This window comes from Antechinus flavipes, chromosome 5 (genome assembly GCF_016432865.1).
Source record: "Antechinus flavipes isolate AdamAnt ecotype Samford, QLD, Australia chromosome 5, AdamAnt_v2, whole genome shotgun sequence".
Classification (NCBI taxonomy): Eukaryota; Metazoa; Chordata; class Mammalia; order Dasyuromorphia; family Dasyuridae; genus Antechinus; species Antechinus flavipes.
The window spans coordinates 276,051,663-276,063,631 of NC_067402.1; positions in this window are offsets into that span (position 1 = coordinate 276,051,663).

The following is an 11,969-nucleotide window of genomic DNA, read 5'->3' on the forward strand; positions in this document are numbered from 1 at the left end:
GCCTGTACCATAGACCTGCACAGTCATGGTTGTCCCCCAGGGGCTAAGCCATATATGTATAAAGAGAATAAACCATCAGTGTTCTGGTAAATGTTTAATAACCAACTCTCCAGAAAAATGTATGCATGTAGTTTTTTTTAAATTAAAGCTTTTTATTTTCAAAGCATATGCATGGATAATTCTTCAACATTAACCCTTGCAAAACTTTGTGTTCCAATTCCCCCTTCTCCTACCCCCTCTCTTAGATGGCAAGTAGTCCAATAGCATATACACTTAAATTTAATTTGTGTTATTAATGTTTTGTACATAAGTTTCCCAAGTCTAGACAATCAACAGAACAATAAATCATGTGCTGATTTGTAGTGTTTGCTGTTTTCCAGGGTGTAGGGTTCTTACTGAGAATTTAACAAATGGCTTGGAGTTGGCTCCAGCATACTCTTGAAAACCCCAAGAGAGGCAGACAAGCTCACACAACTTGTTAGGAAACAGGAAACCCCTCTACCAGTTATAGATGTATCAGCACACAGTCTGAGACCCTCTTGATCCCCAAAGACTGATACGAAACTGTAGTTGGTCAGATTCCAAATCACCAACAATCCTTAATGTTGCATTACATACCCTGTCTGTAATTATTTTCCCTTTCATTTCCCTTTCCCCTATTCCCTTTATCCTCCAGTATCACTGGATGTTCCCTCAAATGGCATCTTTCCCCAACTCTTACCTATATGCTGTCCCCTATCCCCCTTTGCTCTGTTGTGCCGGGAAGGGATTATTCTCATCCTTGTGAGCATTCTGCTCAATACAAACTGGTATTGAATGAGGAAAAAGAGCTAAGCTACTTTCTTTCCTTACTTTTTGTATCAGCTAATCATAAGCTACTTTCTTTCCTTACTTTATGTATCAGCTAATCATTTCTGATACATAAAGTTAGGAAAGAAAGTAGCTTAGCTCTTTTTGTATACTCTGGTTATCATTACCTTCAATAAATGATTGCCAATGAAGGCTGGCTTTCTTTAGAACCCAAGTTAATCCCAGTCTACCATCTTTTTCTTGTCAAATTTTTTCCTCTTTGTAAATCACAGGAAAAGGTCTGAGTCAGAGGCGAGCACATATGGTGTGATGGGAGAATATCCTGAGAAAGGGTAAGCCCAGCACAGCCTCTCCTCTGGGCATTCTCCGATCTGTGGTTTTAATCAAATTGGTATATTTCTGTTGTGAGTTTAAGCCCATGGCAATGATGAAGAGCAGCTTACCCTATTTACTATGTGCTTAGGTTTTCTGGAAGAGACATTACCAATCAATCAATCAATTAGTTATCATTTATTAAGGGACTACTAGGTGCCAGGGCACTGTGCTAAATATTAAGTATATAAAGAAAGGCACTAGGTAGTCCCTATTCTCAAGAAGCTCACAGTCCTCTGGGGGTAACAACATATGAACAACTATGTACAAATAAGCCACATATACAAGATAAATTGTAGCTGATCCAATGAGGGAGGGCAGAGGAATCCATGGAGATTGGGAAAGGCTTTCTGTAGAAGGTAGGTTTTTGCTAGACTTTGAAAGAAGCCAGGAGGCAGAGAGGAGAGAGAGTGTTCCAAGCATCAGTATATTTGAGACCCACATGGTCATTATCAACTGATTAAAAGGCAATTTTTTGGGATATCCTGATAACTATCAAAACCTGTAAAACCGAAGTTTATCCATATTTCACACAAAGAATACACAGAAAATAAATATGGGTAGTTTTGGAAAAGAAGGTACTAGCAGTTGAGGGGATCTTGAAAAGCAATGTAGAAGGTAATATTGAATCTGAGGCTGGAAGGAAATAAGGGAATATGAGACAGAGGGGAGGAGTGAGTGGATTCCAGGAATAGGAAGGTGCAGGAAGGAGCAGCCAGTGCAAAGACAGAGATGGAACATGGGATGTTATTTATGAGAATAACTTGGCAGGACTATAGTGTATCTGATGGAGACTAATGTATAATAAGGTTGGAAAGATAGGCTGGGGCAAGACTGTAAAAGGCTATAAATGTCAATCAAGAATTTATATTTGATGCTTGCAGTTATAGGGAGCCACTGTAGTTTATTATATTTTATTGTAGTTTATTGATTAAGGAAATGATATGGCCAGACCAGACATGAGGTGATGAGGGTGGGAACCAGGGCTAAATGAATGGGACAGATCAAAGAAATGGAAGTAGAAATGAAAAACTATGGTGACTGATTAGATATAGGAGGGAAATGAGAATGAGGAGTTGAGGATAATACTAAGGCTGCAAACCTTGGTGATTAGAAAAATAAATATGCTTTTTAGCAGAAGTGGGGAAGAGGATATGTAAATAAAATAAAATAAAATAAAATGCCTACTATGTGCCAGGCATTGTGTTAAGAGCTTTACAAATCTTATTTTATTTGATCCTCAGAACAATCTTAGGAAGTAAGTGCTACTATCCCCATTTTGCAGTTGTGGAAACTGAGGCAAACAATAGGATCACACAGCCAGAAGTGTCTGAAATAAAATGTAAACTTCCTGACTTCAGACTCCGCACTCTATCCACTGTCAAAAGTATTTATTTAACTTTTAGTATCCACTTGGAACTTTCTGATGTGCCAAGAAGTAGAGACAAAGAATCAGTCAATCAATAAGCATCTATTAAGTGCCTAGTCTGTGCCAGGAACTTTTCTAAATGCTGGAGATAGAAAAAGAGGGAAAAACCAGTCTGTGTCCTTAATCTAATGAGAAAATAGGAAGCAAACAAATAGGAACAAAGGCACTATCTACAGGACAAATAGAATAGGAAATAATTAAAAGAGGAAAGGCACTAGAATTGAGGGTTTGGGAAAGGTTTCTCGTAAAAGAAATTTTAACTGGAACTTGAAAGAAATCAAGGAAGGTAGAAGGCACATTCGAGGGATGAGGAACAGCCAGCAAAAATGTCTGGATCTGAGATGGAGAATCTTGTTCATGGAATAGAAAGGTCAGTATGACTGATGGAAGAGTATGTGAGAGGGAGGGATAAGAAAGGAGAATATCCTGCACGTGGCGGAGGGGCAAGGTAAAGGTATGGAGAGGAGAGTCAGGTGTGAGAAGAAAGGAGTGGAATCAAGTATAAGAAGACAGGAAAGGTGTGAAATGGTTGTAAGGACTTTAAAAGCAAACATTTTGGTTGATGATGCAGATCTAGAATTCAGGAGAGATCTGTTGGCTGAATATATAGATTTGTAATCAATTACATAGAGATGACAACTGAACCCATGGGAGCTGATGATATCATCCCATGAGACAAGTACACAGGGAGAAATGACAAGACCCAATTCCAAAGAATCCTGAGTAGTATGAACTAATACAGAGTGAAGAGACCAGAGCCAGGAAAATAATTTATATATTGTTAAAAAAAACAATTTTGAAAATCTAAAATGTCAGAACAATGCAATGATCAGCCAAAGGGACTGATGATAAAGTTTGCTACCTAAGGTCTGAGAGGTGATGGACTCAAGTTACAGAAAGAGATATAATTTTGAATGTAGTTACCTTATGGTTTTGTTTTGCCTGACTAGTCTTATTTGTTGCAAGAATTTTTTTCTCTCTCTTTTTAATTGGAAAGGAGAGTGGAAGGTGAGAAATGGGTTAGCGATAATGATGCCTCCCAAAACAGGGTTATCAAAACCATGTTAAATATGTACAGAAGAGACAGGAAGAAGCACAGAAAAAATGGGATAATTTTGAAAGTGGTTTGTAGAATTTTTTATGTTCTTAAAAATATTAGCATTATGGAGAGTCAGTTTTCCATAGAATTTCTGTCTCTTTCTGAGTCTTTGTCTCTGTCTCTGTCTCTTTCTTTGTATTCTGTTGAATGGAAATGCTGTGTTTTTTTTTTTTTTTTTTTGTGTGTGTGTGTGTGCTAAATTTCAAAATAAAATATTTTAAAAAATATATATTTATTTGCATATTATTTCCCCTAATAATATGCAAGTTCCTTGCAGGCAAGGATTGCCTTTTGCCTCTTTTTATATCCCTAGCACTTAGTGCCTGGCAAATAGTAGGCATTAATAAATATTGATTGATTGATTTTTATCAATAATAGCTTTTCCATCATTCTGATTTGTACTTGTTGCTTCTAACTTCTCCATTTCAGCTCAATCTCTTAGTTCCTTCCTCTGAGACTCCTTATTTTAACTTATTATGTACAGAGAGCATTGTGCCAGAAACCAGGGATTATATGATGTTCACATGAGATCTGAGACAGACATCATGGAGAACATAGCATTTAAATTAAAGGATGGGTAGTGATAAGTTTGGAAGAGTTAACTAGCACCAAGGAGTTGTCCTTGAATGTCAGATAAAAGATTTTTATCTGGATAATGTAGTTATTGAATAGAGAAGTGACATGACTGAATATATACTTTGACTCATCAGAAATGTCTAATGAAATCCATGTATATGCTGAAAGAATTTTTTGAATTGAATGTCCCATCTGTTTTTTCAGAGATTACAAAATTAGTCTGAGAGATTTTATCTAGTCACCGTATCTTACAGTTGACAAAGCCAAGTCCCAGAGAGGGCAAGGGGCTTGCCTGGAGTTAAATAACAATAGCAGAGCTAGAATTCAAATCCAGACCACCTAATTCATGATACCATGTTCTTTCTATTATATCTTAATCCCATCCACAAAGGCAGAATACAGAAAGGAGTATGTACATCTTTGACTAGACTGACACAGGATTAAAAAAATTAAAAAAGAGTATTGTGATAACCTGCTGGAATCAATGATGAAGTGGGAAGATTGTAAAATTTGGAGTAGGATAACCTGAGATTGAATCCTCAATCTGCTATTCACTAAGTGACTTTGGAAGGCACTTAACTTTTTTGTGCTTTAGTTTCTTCATTTGGAGGTTGTATTCAGTGACCTCTAAGGGTCTTCCAGCTCTCTATCTGTAATATTATGGTTCTCTTGGAAGAGTTTCAATTTCCTCATCTGGAAAATTAGGAGGTTCTCTTTCAATTCCACATCTTATGATCCACATACTTGATTTCCCTTTGGTCTTTTGTTAGTGCTTATTTGAAAACAACTTTCTCTTCAGCTCACAAAGTTAATGAATAAAGATTTCAGTTTGCCATGTATAGCAACTCTTTTCAATTTTTAATTCTGTTCTTGATCATTTCCCCTCCTGGAGACATTGCTACTTTTCTCTCAAAAGGTTTTTAATCATTGTTAAAGTTTTATGAGAGCTTTGTCTAGACACCAACATCTATGAACCAATGATATATTCACAGTGCAATCTGTTCTTCTGCTGAGATCATGGATCACTTGCTATGCACCTTGAAATGGTCACCCAACAGAAAAAAATAACTCTGAAATTCAGTCTCCATGAATTGAGAATCTGTAATAATTTGGAAAGAAATTGAGCTCTGTGCTACACGTGGGAGAGGGTGTGTTTTAATGAATAGGAAGATCATCCTAGAGTCAGGAGTATCAATCCTTGCCTCAGATAATTCTGGCTGCACTTATCTTTTCACTTTTCTAGTCAAATTTAAGATCATAAAGGCAAGGAAGGTGCAGATCTCCTTTAGCTGAAGGAATTGTCACACTGGAAGTATACTGGGTCGATGAAGTCAGACATTCAAGCAAAAGAAGAAATGAAATAGATGGGAACATGCTAAAATTACTTCAGAGAACAAGCTTACTGAGCCATTTAGAAGTATATTTAATTAATATAATAATTAGTCAATGTGCTAATTACAAATTATTACAAATAATTAATATGCAAATTTCCAATTGTTATTATTCATTAGGATAGGTACCCCCAAACTTCTACTCAATGTTTTGTTGGCCTAGTTAAATTATTATATTTTTAGAGGCAAAGGGATGTAGTTGATATTGAATAGGTACCTTGGAATCAGAGAACTTGGGTTTAAATCCTGCTTTTTAACTTTAACTAGGTTCTCATCATAAGAATTCTTTAATTAATCTTTTATTGATTATTAAATTACCCATAATGGTTATTTCCAATTTTTCCCCCTTTGAACTTCAATGTTTTTTCCTCTCTTATCACAAATAAAATACACACATAAACTACTTCTTCCTTCCTTATTGCTTTCTTGGAACTGCTCTCTCTAAAGTTGCCAAACCCAATGGACTTTTCTCAATCCTCATTTTCCTTTACCTCTTTGCTACCTTTGACCCGTTTATGACTTTTCCTCTTTGATCTTCTCTTCTCTCTACGTTTTGGGAAGACCATTCTCTTCTGGTTTTCCTATTACCTAGCTGACATTTGCTTCTCAGTCTTCTTTGCTGGATCTTCCCAAATCATAGTAGGTAAACTAAGGGTGTTCCCTATGTCTCTGACCTAAACCCTCTTCTCTTCTTCCTCTATGATGTGTCATTTGGGAATCTTCTCTGTACCAGTGGATTCAATCACATCTAACGATTGTCAGATATAGGTATCAAGCCCCAACCTCTATTCTGATCTCCAATCTTACATCTCCAAATGCCTATTGTACTTCTTCAACTGTATGTCACATAGATGTCTAAGATTCCTCATGTCCAAAACTATTCCATGTGGTGATCTCATCCAGCTTCCATGAATTTAATTTTTATCTGAAGGTAAACAATATGTTTTTTCTTTTCAAATTCAACTCCCCTTTGTCTTATTTTATTATTTTAAACATTTTTTCTTTTTAAATTTTGAGTTCCAAATTCTATTCCTCCAACTTACACTTTCTCCCAACCACCGAGAAGGCAAGCAATATATATCAATTATAAATATGGAATCAGGTTAGCCATATTAACAAAATTAAGAAAAATAAAGTAAGAAAATCATATTTCATTTTTCATTCAGAGCTCACCAGCTCTCTGTAGAGAGAACTCATCATGAGTTCTTTGGAATTATCTTAGATCATTGAATTAATCAAAAATAGCCCAAACTTTCTCAATTGATGATCATCACTATATTACTATTATTGTGCAAAATGATCTCTTGGTTCTTCTCACTTTGTATCAGTTCATACATGTATTGCCATGTTTATCTGAAACTATTCCTATGGCACAATAGTCAGCTCCCACAGCATAATAAATCTATTACAGTCAAATGCCATAACTTGTTTAGCCAATTTCCAACTAATGAGCATATAGGTCCTTCAACACCTCCCTCCCCCTTAAAAATTTCTTTGAGATACAGATCTAGTACTATTATTGTTGAGTCAAAGTGTATGCACAGTTAGCCCTTTGGACCTACATCCAAATTGTTTTCCAGAATGATTGGACCACTTCACTACTTCATTAAAGTTCATTGGTGTACCTATTTCCCCCCATCCCTTATAGCATTTGCAGTTTCAGATAGTGGTATCTAGTGAAATGATATCTCAGAATTGTTTTAATTTGCTTTTCTCTAATCAACACTCATTTAGATCATTTTTTATATGACTATAGACAGCTTTGGTTTTTCCCTAAAATTGCCTGTTTATATTCTTTGACCATTCATCAATTAGGTAATTACCCTTATTTTTGTAAGTTTGACTCAGATCTAGATTTAGTATATATTTGAGAAAGTAGGCTTTAATCAGAGAAATGAAACATTTTAAAAAATATTACTTCATTATCTATAGTACCTTTTAGTAATATGCTATTTCCCTGATTATCCCTATAAATTAGGTCTATTTTTTGCTTTGAGATCATGATTACCACCCCTGCCTTTTTTAAGTTCAGCTGAAACATATTAGATTTTACTCTAGCCCTCTATTTTAATTCTCTGTGTGTCTTTCTGGTTCAAGTGCATCTCTTATAAACAACATACTGTTTGATTATGGTTTTTAATCCACTTTACAATGCCTTTATGAGCGAGTTTATCCCACTCCCATTTACAGTTATGATTACTGTGTGTTTCCCTCCATCCCATGTTCTTCTCTCTTATTATCCTGTTCTTCAAAAGTCTATTTTGCTTCTAATTGCTGCCTTTTTTTTATAATCTGCCCTCTCTTTTCTAATCCCTTCTTTTACTTCTGGCAGCCTCCTATCTCTTTCCTTGAGTTTACCATCTAACTTGCAAACATTAGTTTCTACTTGCTATCTTTATCATTCACTGACTTCTCAGTTTGCTTCTATCCTTAAGACTCTAGTGAAACCTATTTCTTCCAAGGTCATTAATGAACTTGTTGAGTTTTTCTTTTTTTCCTTTTTCTATTCTCTTAACAACTGTATAGTCATTTTCTATAATTAGTATAGATAGTTGACTCCCAAATCCATACCTTTATCAACTTTCTGATATAGTGATGATTTGGATCATGAGAAAGAGTAAGTCTACAATTTTAGAATTTGTGATATAAGAGAGGAAAATTAAATTTGTATTGACACTCTAGATTTTTTTTAGGTCAATTTTAAAGGGTTAAGAAAAAGAAAGGTAAAATCCCAAAGATCATAATTCTCACAAAATAGTCAGTGCAGGGGAGATGAGAAAGATCTAGGAATACAATCCTGAAGGCAAAAGACAGAACCCATTTTAAGGAGTCAGAAAGAAACAGAATTTAAAGTAAGAAAAAGAAACAGAGCAGCTAACTGGTGCAATGGATAGAGCACCAGTCCTGAAATCAGAAAGACATGAATTCGAATCTGGTCTCAGACACTTAACACTTGCTAGCTGTGTGACCCTGGGAAAGTCACTTAACCCCAATTGTCTCAGCAAAAAAAAAAAAATTAAAACAGAATTGGTCAATGTAAAACAAGATACAGAATCTCACTGAAGAAAATAATTCCTTAAAAATTGTAATTGGGTAAGTAGAAGTTAATGACTTCATGAGATACCAAAAAAGAATAGAATAAAACAGATCCAAAACAATGAAAAAATAGAAAAAAAGTGAATTATTTCCTTGGGAAAATAATCAACCTGGATCAAGGAGAGATAATTTAAGCATCATTGTATTGGCTGATAAAAAGGAAAGGAGGCAAGGGTCAGATGTAAAATAAATTTTTGAGGAGGGACAGGATAAAAAGAGAGAGAAGAAGAATGAGAAGAAAATGGGATGGAGGGAAATACAGTTAGTCATCATAACTGTGAATGTAAATGGAATAAGCTCATCCATAAAATGGAAATGGATAGTAGAATGGATGGAAACTAGAATCAAATTATATGTCATTTATAGAAGACACATTTAAGACACCCAAAGAGTTAAAGTAAATATAATCTTTTATAATTCAGCTGAGGTAAAAAGGCAACAATTATGATCTCAAAATAAAATCAAAAAATAGATCTAATAATCTGGACATAATCAGAATTAAATAATATATAAATTTCTCCAATATAGGTCTCATTTCTCAAATACACAGGAAACGAGATAAATTTATAAAAATAAGAACTGTTCCCCAATTGATGTGGTCAGAGGATAGCAAGAGTGTTTTCTTTTTTTATATATTTTTTTATTATAGCTTTTTATTTACAAGATATATGCATGGGTAATTTTTCAGCATTGACAATTGCAAAACCTTTTGTTCCAATTTTTCCCCTCCTTCCCCTCAATCCTTCCCCCAGATGGCAGGTTGACCAATACATATTAAATATGTTGAAATATAAGTTAAATTCAATATATGTATACATGTCCATACAGTTATTTTGCTGTACAAAAAGAATTGGACTTTGAAATAGTGTGCAATTAGCCTGTGAAGGAAATAAAAAATGCAGGCAGACAAAAATAGAGGGATTGGGAATTCTATGTAGTGGTTCATAGTCATCTCTCAGAGTTCTTTCTCTGGGTGTAGGTGGTTCAGTTCATTACTGCTCTATTGGAACTGATTTGGTTCATCTCATTGTTGAAGAGGACCATGTCCATTAGAATTGATCATCATATAGTACTGTTGTTGAAGTATATCATGATCTCCTGGTCCTGCTCATTTCATTCAGCATCAGTTCATATCAGTCTCTCCAGACCTTTCTGAAATCATGCTGCTGGTCATTTCTTACAGAACAATAATATTCCATAACATTCATATACCTCAATTTATTCAGCCATTCTCCATTTGAGGGTTTCCTCAGTTTCCAGTTTCAATAGGCAGTTTTCAACAGAAGAAATTAAAGCTATCCCTAGTCTTATGAAAAAATGTTCTGAATCATTAATGATCAGAAATTTGCAAATTAAAACAACTATGAGATAGTAGCTCATACCTATCAGAAGGGTGTAAGGGACAAGGGAAAATAGGTAGAAGGAAAATATGTACACTAATGAACAAATAATTGGTTGAGTGATGAACCACTTTGGAGAACAACTTGGAATTATGCCCAAAGAGATATAAAACTATGCATACCCATTACTACAGAGAAGGTCAAATACCACTATTAGTTTTGGACTATAAAGAGACCCTTACTATATGTACAAAAATATTTATCGCAGTTCTTTTTGTGGTGGCTAGGAATTGGAATTCAAGGGGATGCTCATCAATTGGGGAATAGGTGAACAAGTTGTGGCATATGATTGTAATGAAGTAATATTGTGCTATAAGAAATGATAAGGGGCATGGTTTAAAAAATGGGAAGACCTGTAAGAATTATTGTAAAAGAAAGTGAATGGGACTAGGAGATCATTATACACAGTAATGGCAATATTGTACTAAAGATCAACCACGAAAGACTTAGTTGTTCTGATCAACACAATGATTCAAGACAAATCCATGAGGAAAAATGAGAACCACCCCCAGAAAGAGAACTGATGAACTCTGAGCACAAACTGAAGTATAATTTTCTCCCTTTATTTTTCTTGCTTTTTTGTGATATAGCTAAGATGGAAATGTTTTACATGATTTCACATTTATAATTTATATATTGCTTGCTTCAGTGAGTGGAGTAGGGGTATTCAAGAAGGAAAAATTTTAAACTTTATTTAGAAAAATTTAAATTAAAAATGATAAAATTGGGATAAAAAAAAGGAATGTAGTCACATTCCCCAAAATACATCAAGAAGGAAAACTTGCAGAGTTTAAGAAAAAGAACGAGGAGAACATCATGTTTAAAGCCAAGTGAGGGACAAGATCAGATAAGAGAGGGAGAGATCAAATGGAGGCCTAAGAAAAGTTTTTGGATTTGTTTATAATAATGTCATTGTTGACTTCTGAAAGAGCAATTCTCTTTCAAGAATCAGTTTCCCACCCCTACCATCCTTTAAACTTACCAACAAACAAGATTTCTGGAATACACACAAGAGGAACTCAAATCTTTTGCCCTCAATTCCTTGGACTGAGAGCAGGGATAAAAGCTCTGTTCCAGATTTGGTTCTAAACAGCATTGGAATGATGCTAGTCTCACCATCACAAGTGTTGATGATTCCTTCTGCCTCACTTTATCTTTAACTAGTTATGTAGATGGCAACCCATGTTTCCTAATTCACCTTACAATATCCTGGAAATGGCTATAAACTAATGTAAAACCTCTATCTTCCTGGGTTTACTAGAGGTAAACAAAATATAGCTGCCACTTGGAGAGCACTTAGACTTTAGAATATTTATTGTCCGCCATCATTGAATGATAGTGATTATGGCTATGAAATATTCCTAGACTTCTTCAAGAAGATGATTTTAACCTCAACTAATTAAAATAGTTTCAAAACTAAAAAAGTCATGACATTAGCCATTTTTTCCTAGGGGCTTGCTATCTTGTAAATATACTGTCTTTATTTTTCTGATATGCATGATGGTCCCATTCCTATGTTAGAACAAAATGTTCTCATTGAATCATCTTCATCATAATAATAGATGACAATTATATAATGCTTGTTTTGGAGTTTGCAAAAGGCTTGCATGCTTCTTCCTACACCTTATGACCCCCTCCCTCCTACCACCCCTGCTCCCCGACATGCTCTTTGATTCATTAACATTGGCTTCTTTGCAGTTCCCAGTACGAAACACTCTATTTTCCAACTTCATGTATTTTCAATGACTGTCTCCCATGATTGGAATGCTTGTCTTCATCTCTGCACCCCCAAGCTT